A 17,975-nucleotide genomic window follows, 5' to 3' on the forward strand; every position below is an offset into this window, starting at 1 on the left:
TCAAGTCATCTGCTATAACAATCAGGTATGACTCCAATTCTTATTTGAGGGCATGGTTGATATCCCAGCGTCTGTTAGCTACTTACTGTTTACTAAGTTATCCAGACCCTGACCACGTTATGCGGTGTATGACTACTGTATTCAGTTTTCTCGTATATAAAAGTATTATAAAACTTTTTGCTAAAGTATTTTGGCAGCATTCAAACGACTACAGCTTTAGAAGCTTTGACTTGTGCACATGGAAGATGTTACGAAAAGTTGGTTGCTGTACGATATCTGAAGACGACACTGGTGATCTAAAACGGGTAGTTGTGGGCAGATGAAAGTACTGCGTCAGGCAATAACATCGTTGAAAACAATTCACAGTACCAAGTTGGACTAACGAAGAAGATGGAAGAGATTCAAATAAGAACCACGATTCGTAATGGGTCTGTTTAATCACCGTGACAAAACTGTTCAGCAAACTGCAGTGTGCCCCGCTACAAGAAAGCATTGCGTATCACACAGAACCCCACAGAATTCTAAGAGCCACATTTCGAGCCGGCCGGAGTGGTCGAGCAGTTCTAGGCGCTACAGTCTGGAACCGCGCGACCGCTACGGTCGCAGGTTCGAATCCTGCCTCGGGCATGGATGTGTGTGATGTCCTTAGGTTAGTTAGGTTTAAATAGTTCTAAGTTCTAGGGGACTAATGACCTCAGCAGTTGAGTCCTATAGTGCTCAGAGCCATTTTTTGAACACATACTACTTTCCTCGAAATATTGTTCGCATAATGAGTAGCTAAATTAGTCTGAATACAGTGCGTTATAAACAATGTTTCTCCTACGTACCAACCGCGAACGGAATAAGGTGGTGGTGGAAAGATTGGGGGGGGGGGGGGGATGGGAGTTGTTGTTGTAGATTACAGCTATGAATGAAAACCTAAAGGTGCCAAAGTTTCATTTGATGACGTTTTGCTTTACAGGGTGAGTCACTAACTAATGCCACCTGGAATAACTCCGAAAGTATGTAGTAGCCGAAAAGTTTGTGGGACAAAAGTTGCGTGGGACAACGGCTATAATATGACGTTGATTTTTTGTTGCTAGGTGGGGTCGCAGCAGAGGTATGAAGGTCAACTTTTTTTTTAATGGGATGCTATGCTTGGTACTTATTTTCTGATAGCGGCTATCGATGATATGTAACAGTAAGGTCTTTGAAGGTCAACATAGGTCAAAAAGTGGTATGCACGTTCATTTACAGAAGGTGTTCGACGTGATAACCATTGGTATCAGTGCAGTGCTGCAATCTTCGTATCATGGACTGAGTAGTATTCCTTATCACTTCGGCACTTATCGAAGCACATGTATTGACAATTCTCTCTCGTATATCGTGTAGATAGTAAATATTCGCCGAATAGGCGTATCCATCTAATGTGCCATTGACATGTAAAACACCATTCGATGGTTTCGCAATACAACACTAATAGGAACGGTAAGACTAGTAGCGTCTAATCAAGCGAATGTGAATTGTGTATTCCTTTGAAGAACAAGTCGATATGCTTCTCATCTACAGAGAATGCTAACGAAATTCAATGAGAGCTAGAGACTTAAACGCTGAAAGATATTCTCAACGTACTCTCCCTACACGTCGTACATTTAAATATGTGTATGATGAATTGAGAACACCTTTATCTTTAACGCATCGGAAACATATTCGGCAAAGGAAAGTTGCTAACGAGGAAAAGGAAACTGGTGCTCTTGCCAGGAGAGCCTTGTGTACGTGTCAAATCGCAAGGACATCTGGCATAAGCCAGAGTAGTGTTGTTCGTGTTCTGCATCGCCATAAATATCATCCTTACCATATCCTTGTCCACCAGGAATTAACTGATACGGATTGTATGCGTCGCATTGAATTCTGCTTATGGGCTCAACTTTAGATTCAGAGGGATGACATATTTATTAATTTCGTTTTATTTACTGACGAGGCTACATTCACGAACCATGGAAATGTTAATTTGCATAACATGCATTACTGAGCAACTGAAAATCCATGTTGGCTGCGATAAGTTGCACACCAAAAACCGTGGTCGGTCAATGTATGGCGTAGGATTCTGGAGGACAGGATTATAGGCCCCTATTTCATTGATGGATATCTTAATGGTAGAAAGTACACCACATTCCTGCAAGAAACGTTAGGTCTGTTATTAGAAGAAATACCTTTAAGAGCAAGGAAGGGAATGTGGTATCAACATGATGGGTGTCCGGCACATTTTTCACTGATGGCTAGAGATGAGCTGCAGAGACAATTCCCAAATCATTGGATTGGACGCGGAGGAGATGTGTCGTGATCGGCTCGTTCGCCAGACTTGACAAATCTGGATTCTTTCTTGTGGGGAGTCGTAAAAGACATTATTTATAAAGACGTTCCAACTACACCTGAAGATATGCGAGGGAGAATTGTCGGAGCATGTGCTTCGATAAGTGCCGATGTGATAAGGAATACCACTCAGACCATGATAAGAAGATTGCAGCACTGCATTGATACCACTTCGAACGCCTTCTGTAAATGGACGTTCATGCCACCTTTTTGACCTTCGTTGACCTTCAAAGACATTACTGTTACACATCATTGGATTCATCTCGATAGCCGCTATCAGAAAATAAATACCTAACTATAGCACCCCATTAAAAAAAAAAAAGTTGACCTTCATATCTCCGATGCGACCCCACCTAGCAACAAAAAAACCAACGTTATATTATGACCCCTGTTGTCCCACGAAACTTTTGTCCCACAAACTTTCCAGCTCCTACCATACTTTCGGAGTTATTCTTGGTGGCAATAGTTAGCGACTCACCCTGTATAAACTGTCTGAATGGCAGGATTATGTTCCTATTTGTAGCTCCTTGTTTGTGGAGTACCGTTATATATTGCACGATATACTGTAATGATGTGAAATGTGTCACTTTACGTGTTAGTAGCTTAATTGTTTACTATTTAATCTTTTCTGGCGTAACGTAAGTCTGATTAATTACTTACAGTAAACTTATTGAGAGAAAAATATAATCTAATTATATAATTTAAATACCTAACTCCTTAAACAGTTATATTAAAGGTTATCATGAGTGTTCAGTACGTATTATTCCTATGGCATGTTTTATCCAACGAATACTAAAAGATGATTTACTTCACTATATAATTCCATGTGACATAAGTGATCGAAATATGCGAAGTATATTAACTTACTGATTAATTTCTCTTCAGTGCTTAAAATAATATGTAGAAGAACAACGACTAAACGGAGTTGTTTACGATTCTCAATAATGTGTTTACTCCAGCTTAAAATTCAAACTACGTACAGACTTGCATGCAGGACTTTTAGAATTCTACTTTACTTAGGAACTCTTTTCCACAGTTTTAATTTACCACTGATGTAGTATCCTTTAATATGCGGTTCTGAATAACTCTGATTTTTAGATTTACGAAAAGGTACTTTTACTGCAAACCAATACATATTAAGAAAACATTATTTACAGTTTCCTCTGTTGTCGCATTTAGAATGATTGCAATACTTCTGTCATTTCGAAAAACAACTAATTCTATTTGATGTGTATTGAACGGAAGGTCTGTTGCGTACACAAGAAAAGTATTGGAACCATTACTAAGCCTTATGAATCTCTAACAGCTGCGAGTCGATAAATGTGACCTAGATTCTTTCTTTGGACGAATTTGTACATCTAGACCGGCAGATAGTAACAGAAATGCTACCCTTAAAAATATAAGCGAAAGCATATCTATGAGAAAAATTAAACTGGGGACTGACATAGAAAATCATAATAATTAATTTGAATGTATAGTCACACGATGGACGTGATAAAAATGATTCATTTTCATTTAATCATCAATGGATCCATGGCTATGTGTCATATTACTTTAGCATAAAGCATTACACAGCAGATGTAATCGGAATTTGCGATTGAAGGCGCTTGCATTTTTCATGTGTGCACGATATGATAGATTGAAGGATGATGTAATATATCAGTACTTTAATAGTCGGTAGTCTATGCGCTCTAGAGGCGTTGTACCACATTCCATAGTCAGGAACATGGTGTATATTAGGAGAAATTACTATGTATGCAGTGGGAATGTGAAAAATCCATCTAAAGCAGAACTGGTTGACGCTGAAGTGGACCATCAGCCTATACAGCTGCAATGGTCTTCTATAGTTGATTACTAGCCTACGGATCCGGATAAGCGGAATGCATATTGCAACTACATAACGTCTGGGAGAAACGTTTATATCTTCCTCCGCTAAAAAGAACCTGGTTTTTAAGCTTTGATTTATAACTATGGAAGTGGACTGTTCGAGTTTGATCCTGTCTAAATTCTAACGATACATTTCAGAAATCGGTATGGGATGTATTTGGTGTGGAAGACTGTAGCTGTAATGGAATGTTTATTAATTATGGAAGGGATTACCCTACACAACGTCACTGAACTTAAATGACGCTTGCCCGCGAAAGACAATGGTCTCAAATTCGAGTCTCTGTCTGACACACAGTTTTAATCTTCCAGGAAGTTTCATATCAGCGCACACTCCGCTGCAGAGTGAAAATCTCACTCTGGAATTTTTTAATTGATCAGCGTGTGAGACTAGGATGGGAGGGTAATCGATAATGCTGACAAGATGTACCCTCTAACATGTACTGTACAACTGCTTGCAGTGTATTATTTTAGATGTGGGATGTTCGTAGGAGATGGGTTGTCTGCAAGAGGGCGGGAGGGCCTATGGTGGACTTGGTAGTCGACATGAACGTAACTAAATCTATGGCACACTAATAAGACTAGAGATCCCGTACACCCTCACCAGAAGCCTCAACTGCCGCAAAATGTCTAGCAGTAAACATCTGAAGCGAACTGAAGTAGAATGCATATGTCGATTTCGGATTAAAAACTGACAAGTCGGTGAGCTGAAGCAGAAGAATATCACAGGCTCAAATTCATTTGCATGGGTTTTTAAGGGAGGTCTGATCCTCCGACTAAGAAGTGACGGTGTAGGAGGCGAGCGACCGCAAATCCCGTCGGTATGTCACCGAAAGATTGTGGCACTGCAGTTCGGATGGAAGTGTAAGACGTACTAAGATGGCTGCTGTTGCTGGAGGCGACGTTGACAGTGATCTGGTCTTGCTTGTACCTGTTGATTAACTGGCTCTCGATGTACGGCAGTTGGATGAGAGTATAATTACTGGGTTTGCTTGTAAATAAGTAAGTGCTCCTACGATTATGGATACTACATATGTGGATATATTCCGTTTTAGAGGGAATACAGCATCATGGTCGGTCTATTACCGAAGAGCGTGGGAGAAAAAGTGAGCAGTGCTGTGATTACATTCCGAACCTCTCCCTACTCTTGCAGTAACCCTGAATTATGCGTAGAGATGTGAGGCTGTTGCACCAATGTAAATGATTTCATGTATAGCATGCTGGAAGCTCTGTGATGCTGTTAGATTCGTATTATAGAGGAATGCTCCATTTGGGAAAAAAAGGTGATTCACTTATCACGAGACAGTATGCTGTCAACGAAGACTCTGGCACCATTACACTGTCATCGTTCTGGGGTAGTAATCGTAGGAATACGATAAAGGAGATTAGGACACGTACAGGGATATATTTATGTGTGATCATTCGATATCGATGAACTTCAGATGTGTCAGATTTTCTTTGTGTAGTCCTCGTATAGTAAGGGCTCAGCAGTAAGACTTTCTTGGCCATTAAAAACCAATATCTGGTGAAGTGATCATAGATTTAGAGTACATACAGACATTCATTTTTGCTCGATCATTGCGCGAGTGACTGGGAAAGGAGCGAAGAAAGCGATAATACTGCTACGACATGTCCACAACTGCAGTGGTTTTCAGAATACGTATTTAGATGTAGGCTCCTGTCTTTAGCAGGGTTTCGACACCGGTAAGCTATAGCGATTTGCAGAGGATTGATAATTGGTGGGTGTCGGAGCTGACTGTAGATAGAAGTATATTAAATTTAAAATAGCCGAAGGGACCTGCTACTGCTCTATTGCGTAATTTACTACAGATCACCAGAAGCTGTACCAATCACAAAAAATCTCTGGACGCGAGCATCCGCAGGGTGGTGAATTTCTCCCTGAACGTTAAAGCGACACTCTGACATAAGGGAGCATGACAGACAATCTCTTTACAGCTTCTTTCAAGTGTTGCGGCCAAACATGTTATAGAATCTCGCATACGTCTCGTGAAGTGATTGCAGTGAGAAAATTAAAGGCTAATACGAAGGTTTTTACTGAGAGACAGCGCAAAAGTTCCGTCTGTTGTTTCCTCGATAAATAAGAGACAAAATTCTTCCATGAGTTTTATATGCCTATAAATGGATGGACCGACATCTTAATAGGCAGACTAAATTTACATATATATGTATACTTCACAAGCCATCGTACAGTGTTTGGTGAAGATACCCTGTACCACTACTATTAATTTCCTTTCCTATTCCACTCGCAAATAGAGAGAGAGAAAAGAAGACTACCTACATGCCTCCATATGAGCGCTAATTTCTCGTATCTTATTTTCGTGGTTCTTACTTGAAATGTATGTTGATGGCAGTAGAATCCTTCTGCAGTCAGCTTCAAATGTCGATTCGCAATAGTATTTCTCAAAAAGAACATCGTCTTCCCTCCAGGGATTCCCATTTGAGGTAACTGGCGAGTGCAATCCGATCGCAGGGGGAAAAAATACTCGCCATACAAAGGGGATCTCATGATAAATTAAATTAATTAGTGGATCACTGTGATATCAATGACATGTCGCAGGGCAGAAGAAGCGAGCGCGAGAGCGCTACTTATATAATTCACGAGTAGGAGATGGGAGAGATAATGAAGTGTTTTTTCGTTGCGGCGGTAATCAGGCGTTTTTCGTTGTGGCGAGATCTTTTAACCAAATTTCAATCCCTGCTTACACTGGGAGTGGGAGAGATAGCCATCGTAATAAAATCAGCTGCATTAGCGAATTTATAAAGTGATACATAGTATTAAACTGATATTTAGAGGTGACTATCGTAATCAAATATAGCCGGATTTATAAAGTGATATTAACTTCTCGTCTGTGCTGCTATTTGTCAGCCTTAAGAGAGTTCGAAAGGAGGAGGCTTCTTGTGACAGAAGCAGAGCATGCTCTTAACACACTGTCACAAGCCATAAATGAGTTTCAATTCTAACCTTGTAATGCAGGACGTAATAGATATTAAGCTGACATGGACAGACTTTTTTTACCAGATGAGATAGTATTTAGAGGAAATATAACCTATGTCATACTATTGTACATGATTTTCACACTAAGAAAGGTACTGCGCTGTCGAAAGGCATGAATGCTCTCATCTCTTCTGTCTTGAAAATGACGAACATAAAAGGGAGGAATCTACATTTCGCATGAAAAATTCGAGATATGTGGACAACTCGCCATCTCCGATTGGGTGAAGTGGATTTTTTTAAACTGGGGAGAGTGGAATTGCAGTTAGAACTCTGTGCCAAAGCCGCGCCCCATTGCTATCTCAGTGTGCTAGGAGTTAAAGAGGCTGCTCTGTTGTCAGTGGCCGACCACAAGCTGCAACTAATCCTGTGGCGACCGGTTAGGTGCGAAGAAAGTTTCTGGATGGCAGTTCTTTAGGTACACAATACACTCGGTAGTTAGTGCTGGACTAGACTAGACATGACTGTCCTGTTTTTTTTTTTTTTTTTTTTTTTTGTCTTGTGATGCCATTTTTAAGTAAGATGATGAGCTCTAAACTCATAAAAAAGGATGCGACTCGCAACTCACAAATAGGTATAAATATGTTTCATTCCCCAATGCTGTTCATATGTGTAGGGGCAGGGATTTATAGTAGCAATGGGGCTATGGGATGCTGTCATAATACTGTTGTTACCCATACTTATGTCTCTTCCGGCATAAGAAGTCACCCTCGTTCTGCCAACGACCTTTCAAAGAGGAAGGAGGAGCAGACAGAGGTTCAGGGCACTCTCTTGTCCTAGGGGTGCGAAATTGGCGCTAAAGGAGGAAGAATCAGCAATGGCCAACGGCATGAGGATGCATAAGGCAATGGAGACCACTGTATTAAACACAGGTAGTATGTAGTGAACTGACCTGCGGTCTAGGGGTAGCGTCTTTGATTCATAATCAAAAAAATCTTCGGTCCTGGGTTCGAATCCCACCGCAGCTTAAATCTTGATTAAAAATCAGCATTGGCGGCCGAAGACTTCCAGCATGAGAAGTCACCCCTCATACTGCCAACGGCCTTGTTAGACAGGCCGGAGGAGCGGACAGAGGTCCAGGGCACTCTCTTGTCCTAGGGGTGGGAAACTGCGCCTAAAGACGGAAGAAACAGCAATGATCAACGGCATGAGGATGCAGAAGGCAATGGAAGCCACTGAATCAAAGACACATAACGTGTATCCACAGGAAATGTGGCCTGTAACTGAAGAAATGTGATGGTGATCTCTCCATTGGCAAAAGATTCCGGAATAGTCCCCCATTCGGATATCTGGGAGGGGAGTGCCAAGAGGGAGGTTACCATGAGAAAAAGATTGACTAATCAACGAAAGGATAACGTTCTACGAGTCGGGGCGTGGAATGTCAGAAGCTTGAACGTGGTAGGGAAACTAGAAAATCTGAAAAGGGAAATGCAAAGGCTCGATATAGATATAGTAGGGGTCAGTGAAGTGAAGTGTAAAGAAGACAAGGATTTCTGGTCAGATGAGTATAGGATGATATCAGCAGCAGCAGAAAATGGTATAGTGGGAGTAGGATTCGTTATGGATAGGAAGGTAGGGCACAGAGTGTGTTTCTGTGAACAGTTCAGTGATAAGGTTGTTTGTATCAGAATCGACAGCAAACCGACACCGACAACGATAGTTGAGGTATACATGCCGACGTCGCATGTTGAAGATGAAGAGACAGAGTAAGTGTGTGAGGATATTGAAAGGGTAATGCAGTATGTAAAGGGATATGAAAATCTAATAGTCATGGGGAGACTGGAATGCAGGTGTATGGGAAGGAGTAGAAGAAAAGGTTAAAGGGGAATATGGACTAGGGGCAAGGAATGCCAGAGGAGAAAGACTAATTGAGTTCTGTAACAAGTTTCAGCTAATAATAGCGAATACTCTGTTCAGGAATCACAAGAGGAGGAGGTGTGCTTGGAAAAGACCGCGTAATACGGGAGGATTTCATGGCCAGACAGAAATTCCGAAATCAGATACTGGATTGTAAGGCGTCCCCAGGAGCAGATATAGACTCAGGTCACAATATAGTAGTGATGAAGAGCAGGCTGAAGTTTAAGACATTAGGAAGAATCAGTACGCAAAGAACTGGGATACGGAAGTACTAAGGAATGACGAGACACGTTTGAAGTCCTCTAAGGCTGTAGCTACAGCAATTAAGGAATAGCTCAGCAGGCAGTACAGTTGAAGAGCAATGGGCATCTCTAAAAAGGGCCATCACATAATTTTGGAAAGGAAACATAGGTACAAAGTAGGTCACTGAAAAGAAACCATGGATAATAGAGGAAATACTTCAACTGATCGATGAAAGGAGAAAGTACAAATGTTCCGGGAATACAAGTCGCTGAGGAATGAAATAAACAAGAAGTGCAGTGAAGCTAAGACGAAATGGCTCCAGCAAAAATGTGAAGGCATCGAAAAAGAAATGACTGTCGGAAAGACAAACAGCATACCAGAAAGTCAAGACAAACTTCGGCGGCATTAAAAGCAAGGGGGATAACATTCAGAGTGCAACGGGAATTACACTATTAAATGCAAAAGAGAGAGCGGATAGGTGGAAAGAATACACTAAAAGCCTCTATGAGGGGAAGATTTCTCTAATGTGAAAGAAGAAGCAACAGGAGTCCATTTACTGCAGTGGTCTCCAAACTACGGCCCGCGGGCCGAAACCGGCCCGCGAGGGCTGGCAAACCGGCACGCGTTAGCTGGCCGGACATCCCCGGTATCCGGCCCGCCAAATATTTGAAGTGGTACCTGTACTGCCAACAATCGAGTTTCAAGGCCTATCGCGACCAATACACTGCGACATCGGCTCTGCTACTCCCTACAAGACTACATAACTAAACTTATTGTTGCAGCGCTTGAAATAACAATGCGTTGACATACTCTACCTCTGTTACGTCTTGCAGTAATAGTGTTGCTAACAATGGTTTTGAGATTTCGTTAACTTTGCAGGACGCTTTAGTGAAGAATGTGCAGTGACATACTTTCTTGTAGGTGAAATTCGCCAGAATAAAATACTCCAGAATTTCGGTCAATCAAAATTATGTAATTAAATAAAAATCGTAGTTCGTTTCAGTGCTAGCTGTTCCCAGAACCTTAGATTTTTGCGATTTCATCTTTCCTTTAGCCTTACATTACGGTGATCATGGAGTGCTAGGGTGCTTTAATCCCACTAGGTAGATCTTGGCCCTTATGACTTCGTGGAGGAGTCAATGTGGCCCGGGGACAAAAAAGTTTGGAGACCCCTGATTTAGAGGAAATAGGGCATCCAGAATTAGAATCAGAATTTAAAAGAGCTTTGGAAAACTTAAGATAAAATAGGGCAGAAGGGATAGAAACCATTCTATCATAATTTCTAAAATCATTGGAGTAAGTGGTAACAAAACGACTATTCACGTTGGTGTGTAGAATGTATGAGTCTGGCGACATACCATCTGACTTTCGGAAAAGTGTCATCCACACAATTACGAAGACGGCAAGAGCTGACAAGTGCGAGAATTATCGCAAAATTAGCGTAATAGCTCATGAATCCAAATTGCTAACAAAAAAACATAAAGAAGAATGGAAAAGAAAATTGAGGATGCGCTAGATGACGATCAGTTTGGCTTTAGGAAAGGTAAAGGCACGAGAGAGGCAATTCGGAGATTGCGGTTAATAATGGAAGTACGACTAACGTTCATAGGATTTGTCGACCTGCAAAAAGCGTTCGACAGTGTAAAATGGTGCAAGATGTTCGAAATTCTGAAAAAAGTATGGGTAAGCTATAGGGAGACACAGATAGTATACAAAATGTACAAGAGCCAAGAGGGAATAATAAGGACGACCAAGAACGAAGACGTCGGATTAAAAAGGGTGTAAATCATCTAGGAAACAATGTTGGAAATAAAAGAAAGGTTCAAGAGTGGAATTAAAATTCGATGTGAAAGGATACCGATGATACTATTCGCTGATGACATTGCTATCCTGAGTGAAAGTGAGGAAGAATTACATGCTCTGCTCAAGGGAATGGTCTAAAGAGTACGAAGTATGGATTGAGAGTAAATCGAAGAAAGACGAAGGTAATGGGAAGTAGTAGAAATGAGAACAGCGAGAAACTTAACATCAGGATCGAAGGTCACGAAGTAGATGAAGTTAAGGAATTCTGCTACCTAGGCAGTGAAGTAACCAGCGACGAACGGAGCAAGGAGGACATCAAAAGCAGACTAGCAATGGCAAAAAGGGCATTCCAGGCCAAGAGAAGTCTACTAATATCAAATATCGGCTTTAATTTGAGGAAGAAATTTCTGAGAATTTACGACTGCAGTACAGCATTGTATGGTAGTGAAACATGGGCTGTGGGAAAACTGGAACAGAAGAGAATCGAAGCATTTGATATGTGGTGCTATAGACGAATGTTGAAAATTAGGTGGACTGATAAGGTAAGAAATGAGGAGGTTCTGCACAGAATCGAAGAGGAAAGGAATACGTGGAAAACACTGATAAGGAGAAAAGACAGGATGATAGGACATCTGTTAAGACATAAGGGAATGACTTCCATGGTAGTAGAGGGAGTTGTAGAGGGCAAAAACTGTAAAGGAAGGCAGTGATTGGAAGACATTCAACAAATAATTGAGGACATAGGCTGCAAGTGCTACTTTGAGTTGAAGAGGTTAGCACAAGAGAGGAATTCGGGGCGGGCCGCATCAAACCAGTTAAAAGACTCATGACCAAAAAAAAGTGTGTATCCACAGGACAAGTGGCCTGTAGTTGAAAAAGTGTTATGATGGTCTCTCTACTGGCAAATGATTCCGGAATAGTCCCCCATTCGGATCTCCGGAAGGGGACTGATGAGGGGGAAGTGACTACGAGAAAAAGACTGAATGATCAGCGAAAGGATGAAGTTCTGAGAGTCGGGGCGTGGAATGTCAGAATTTTGAAAGTGATAGGGAAACTTGAAATTGCGAAAAGGAAAATGCATTGGATGAATCTAGTACAGTAGGGGCCAGTGAAGTGAAATGGAAAGAAGACAAGGATTTCTGGTCAGATGAGTATAGACTAATTTTAACAGCAGCCAAAAGCAGTGTAGCAGGAGTAGTATTCATTAGAAACAGGAAGGTAGGTGGGAGAGTGTGTCACTTGAACCGTTCAATGATAGGATTGTTCTTATTAGAATCGACAGCAAACTAACACCGACAATGATAGTTCAGGAATATATGCCTACATCTCAAGATGAAGATGAAGAGAGAGAGAGAAAGTACATGAGGATATTGTAAGGGTAATACGATACGTACAAGAAGATGAAAATCTACTAGTCACAGGGGACTAGAATGTAGTGGGAGGGGAAGGAGTAGAAGAAAAGGTTAGAGGAGAGTGTGGGCTTGGGATAAGGAATGAGAGAGGAGAAAGAATAAATGAGTTCTGTAATAAATTTCAGCTAGTAATAGCGAATACTCTGTTCAAGATTCACAGACGAGGAGGTATGCTTGGAAAAGGCCGGATGATACTGGAAGATTTCAGTTAGATTACATCACGGTCAGACAGAGATTCCGAAATCAGATATTGGATTGTAAGGCGTACCCAGGAGCAGTTATAGACTCAGGTCACAATGTGGTAGTTATAAAGAGTAGACTGAAGTTTATGACAGTAGTCAGGAAGGACCAATATGCAACGGAGTGGGATACGGAAGTACTAAGGAATGACGAGATACAGTTGAAGTTCTCTAAGGCTATAGGTACAGAAATAAGGAATAGCTCAATAGGCAGTACAGCTGAAGAGCAATGGACATCTCTAAAAAGGGCCATCACAGAAGTTGGAAAGAAAAACATAGGTACGAAGAGGGTAACTACAAACAAACAATGGACAACAGAAGAAATACTTCAGTTGATCGACGATAGGAGGAAGTACAAGAATGTTCTGGGAAACTCAGGAATTCAGGAATACAAGTCACTGAGGAATGAAATAAATAGGAAGCTAAGACGAAATGGCTGCATGAAACATGTGAAGAAATCGAAAAAGAAATGATTGTCGGAAAGACAAACTCAGCATACAGGAAAGACAAGACAGTCTTCACTGACACTAAAAACAGGGGTTGTAACATTAAGAGTGCAACGAGAATTTCACTGTTAAATACAGAGGAGTGAACGGATAGGTGGAAAGAATACATTGAAAGCCTATATGAGGGGGAAGATTTGTCTGATGTGACGGAAGAAGAAATAGGAATCGAATAGAAGATATAGGGGATCCTGTATTAGAATAAAAATTTGAGATAGCTTTGGAGGACTTTTAAGATCAAATAAGGCAGAAGGAATAGATGACATTCCCTCAGAATTTCTAAAATCATTTGGGGAAGTGGCAACAAATACACTATTCACTTTGGCGTATAGCATATTTGAGTCTGGCGACATACCATCTGACTTTTGGAAAAATATCATCCACACCATTCCGAAGACTGCAAGAGCTGACAAGTGCAAGAATTATCGCACAATCAGCTTAACAGCTCATGCATCCAATCTGCTGACAAGAATAATATACAGAAGAATGGAAAAAAAATTGAGGATGTGCTAGATGACGATCAGTTTGGTTTTAGAAAAGGTGAAGGCACCAGAGAGGCAATTCTGACATTGCAGTTGATAGTGAAAGCAAGGCTAAAGAAAAATCAGGAAACATTTATAGGATTTGTCGGGCTGGAGAAAGCGTTCGATAATGTAGAATGGTGCAAGACGTTCAAAATTCTGAGGAAAATAGAGGTAAGCTATAGGGAGAGACGGGTAGTATACAATATGTACAAGAGCCAAGAGCGAACAATAAGAATGGATGACCAAGAACGAAGTGCTCGGATTAAAAAAGGTATAAGACAGGGAAATAGTCTTTCGCCTGTACTGTCAATCTATACATTGAAGAAGCAATGCCGGAAATAGAAGAAAGGTTCAGGATTGGAATTAAAATTCAAGATGAAAGGAAATCAATGTTTCTATTCGCTGATGACATTGCTATCCTGAGTGAAAGTGAAGAAGATTTATGTGATGTTCTGTATGGAATGAGCAGCCTAATGAGCGCAGAATAAGGATTTCGAATAGCTTAAAGAAAGACGAAAGTACTGAGAAATACCAGAAATGAGATTACCAAGAAACTTAACATCAGGATTGAGTGTCACGAAGTAGAGGAAGTGAAGGAGTTCTACTACCTAGACAGTAAAATTAACCAATGACAGACGGAACAAGGAGGACATCAAAGGCAGACTAGCAGTGGCAAAAAGGGCATTCCTTTCCAAGAGAACTCTACTTGCATCAAACATAGGCCTTAATTTGAGGAAGAAATTTCTGAGAATATAAAGCATTGGAGTACAGCATTGTATGGTAGTGCAACATGGACTGTGGGAAAATCGGAACAGAAGAGAACCGAACCATTTGAGATGTGGTGCTACAGACGGAAGTTGAAAATTAGGTCTGAAGTTCTGTGCAGAATCGGAGAGAAAAGGAGTATGTGGAAAACACTGGCAAGGAGAAGGGACAGGATTATAGGACATCTGTTAAGACATGAGGAAATGACTTCCGTGGTACTAGAGGAAGCTATAGAGGGCAAAATCTGTAGAGGAAGACAGACATTGGAATACATCCAGCAAATAATCAAGGACATAGGTTGCAAGTGCTTCTCTGAGGGAAGTGGTTGGCACTTGAGAGGGATTCATGGCGGACCGCATCAAGCCAGTCAGAAGACTGATGACCCAAAAGAAAGAGTCTCTCCCAGAATTGGTTCACTTGTAAATTGGTTGTAGGGTACTTCTCTGCATTTCGGTGATAGTGTGCTATCCTGTTACTCCTTCACAGACAGAGCTGTTGGCTAGATTGGCTGGAGGAACTCTCTGATGCTGGACTTATAGCGAAAATGTCCTTTCTACTTCCAGCACTAAATGATGACACTGGCTATTTCTGCTTTCTAGCACTTGATCAGTGGAAACTTGACAACTACTCCTCTCCAACTCCCATACTTCACAGTCAGAGAAAAAATTTCAGTTTCCCCATCTCGATCAGGCCACCAGGGTCTGAAAAGCATTGAAAGATCTGGTCTGCTCTCAATAGCGTAAGGACAGATAGCGGAAGATGTACTGACTCAATGTACAAATGGGGATTAACAACATCTCCCATCTGTGACTACGCTGCAGAACGACAAACTGTTCAGCACATCATACGTACTTGCCCAAATTGATCTTTTCCTGGCGATCCAGAGGAGTTTCTGTTTGCAACTAAGACATCAGTTGTGTATATTCGGCAGTTAGAGATAATCCTTTGACTTTCTGTGCTTTGTAAATAATGTAAAGTTAATCAACTAATAGTCATGACATTCTTTTCTACTTGATAAATATCTATATATGTATTTTAAAGTAAAAAATGCTTCCTTGTGTAACTTGATGATAGCCATATGCCAAATAAATGAATAATCTTCGATATGCTTCTCGCACCAATTATCGTCCCACGCTGAAAGAATTTTATCTCGGCACATGCTGCTGTTACAGTACATATCCATATGGACTTAGATGTTGTGTCTATACTTGCACTTCTAACGCTATCTAGCCGCAATGTTTGGACGTCATTCACATTACATATTGAAATGGAACAAACCCTCCTGTGCCTTGTGGCCACTCAACATACGTTAAGCCGTGTGTCCTCTAACACGTAACTACTGCAAGAACTTGCCGAGGTGTTTATGTTAAAACAGAAACCTGCACAAGTTTACTTCTACAAGTTGCTTCAGCAAGTTGATTTCTGCAAGTACTTGCAGAAGTTTTTCCTCTAAGGTTGCGCCATGAGATAGGGAAGTGGACGTTTACAGTGCCATGGTTAAAAATAGAGAAGCCGCCACTGTGGCGGCGCTTTATTACTACTGAAGAAAAATCGTAACGAAAAAACAAAGGCCGGCCGTGGAGGCGGAGCAGTTCTAGGCGCTACAATCCGGAACCGACTGACCGCTACGGTCGCAGGTTTGAATCCTGCCTCGGGCATGGATGTGTGTGATGTCCTTACGTTAGTTAGGTTTACGTAGTTCTAAGTTCTAGTGGACTGATGACCTCAGAAGTTAAGTCACATAGTGTTCAGAGCCATTTGAGCCGTTTGAACCAAAAAACAAAGTTAAAGCAAAAATAAATGTTTCAGTGAAGAAGCTGATACAGTGGCTTACGATTTATGCTATCAAGAACCATTATTGAATGAAATAATGTCAGAGGATTTCGCCCAGGCAAAAACTTTCTGAGAATGTCGTTGTTATTTTCGAGCCTTTATTGTCTGTCTCTTGTATAATCACATATTCGAAAACAGGATCCAAAGAAGGTGGCAAGTTGTATCACCAAGAGACGACCATGCTATAAGAGGCGATCAAAAAAGTTTGTGTGCCAATGACGCAAAATCACCACGAGTATTGGTGCAGTCATCCCCACGATGCACCAGGTTGAAGATACCTGTTTGATGTCCTGCTGCATGAACAAGTTTGTAATTGCCTGCTGCACATCCTCGTCCGACGGGAATCGTCGACGTTTCAAGGTGTATTTAACGGACTGAAGGCGTGATAATCGCACAGGGAGAGATCAGACCTACAAGGCGGGTGCTCGAGTGTCTCCCATTGTTGTTGTTTGTAATGGATGAGGCTGACTTCTCAGATCGCCCGGGTCTAGTGTCGAATCGCGACCAGCACAAAACTTGGCGCACCATTCCACAATGGTGGTCATCGACGGACAAGCTGTCCCATACACATTCCTCAAAAAAGTGGTTCAAATGGCTATGGGACTTTACATCTGAGGTCATCAGTTCCCTAGACTTAGAACTACTTAAACCTAACTAACCTAAGGACATCACACACATCCATGCCCGCAGCAGGATTCGAACGTGCGACAGTAGCAGCAGCGCGGTTCCAGACCGAAGCGCCTAGAACCGCTCGGCCACAGCGGCCGGCACACATTACTCATTCTCCGATGAGTGTCTACCTGTATTTGTCCTCGAGCAGGCAAGAAAAGAACAGCAGCATGTTGGTCCCATTTGGAAACATATGTTACTCACATCGCCATTGTTCACGTGTCTGAATTTACCACACGCATGTCAGAAAGACGCTAATGGCACACTAATCCCTTGCGTACATGTTGGTGCTTATACACCCAATTAGAGTTGTATCACTTTGCATATGCACTGCAGCAACGCCCTCAAACAGGAACTTTTTGATCCTTCCTTATACTTCCCTTCAGGTGAAATGAAGTAATCGTAATTCATTTTTCACTTCCTTTGTTGCTGTAGCCAATTACACTGATGAGCCTAAACATTATGACCACTGCCCACCGCGAGGCTGAATGACTCCTGGTGATGTGACGCAGTAAGGAAAGAATGTAAATGGATCAGAGTCGAATGGGCAGACATTATAGCGAAGTAGGGCAGCAAATGTAGAAATCCAGTGATATAAGCGGTTTTGACAAAGGACAATTTGTTTCACCTGTCGATTGAACCGCATTTCTTGTCACTCCAGGTCGATGACTGGGTCTTTACAAGCCGTCATCCAGGTGAATGACTGCACGAAACATGCGCCCGCCACAGATGCAGGCCGGTGAGAACAGGATTATGCTACAGGGTACACTGAGGTGGGCGTCCATGGGTTCTGTGGAGGCAATCGAAGGTCTCGTGACAGCAGTGAACTACGCGTACATACAGTGGTTTGAGTGGCATTACAGTGAACTCACATCAAT

The 17,975-nt window shown here is 41.6% G+C and overlaps 1 protein-coding gene across 1 annotated transcript in view; it reads right to left on the bottom strand.

Moving 5' to 3' along the window:
- The window catches only part of LOC126474185 (receptor-type guanylate cyclase gcy-19), a 438,242-nt gene that overhangs the window by 144,256 nt on the left and 276,011 nt on the right, over window positions 1-17,975 (bottom strand). The gene's annotated exons all lie outside the window — the stretch shown is intronic.

The sequence above is a fragment of the Schistocerca serialis genome, chromosome 4, assembly GCF_023864345.2.
Source record: "Schistocerca serialis cubense isolate TAMUIC-IGC-003099 chromosome 4, iqSchSeri2.2, whole genome shotgun sequence".
Classification (NCBI taxonomy): Eukaryota; Metazoa; Arthropoda; class Insecta; order Orthoptera; family Acrididae; genus Schistocerca; species Schistocerca serialis.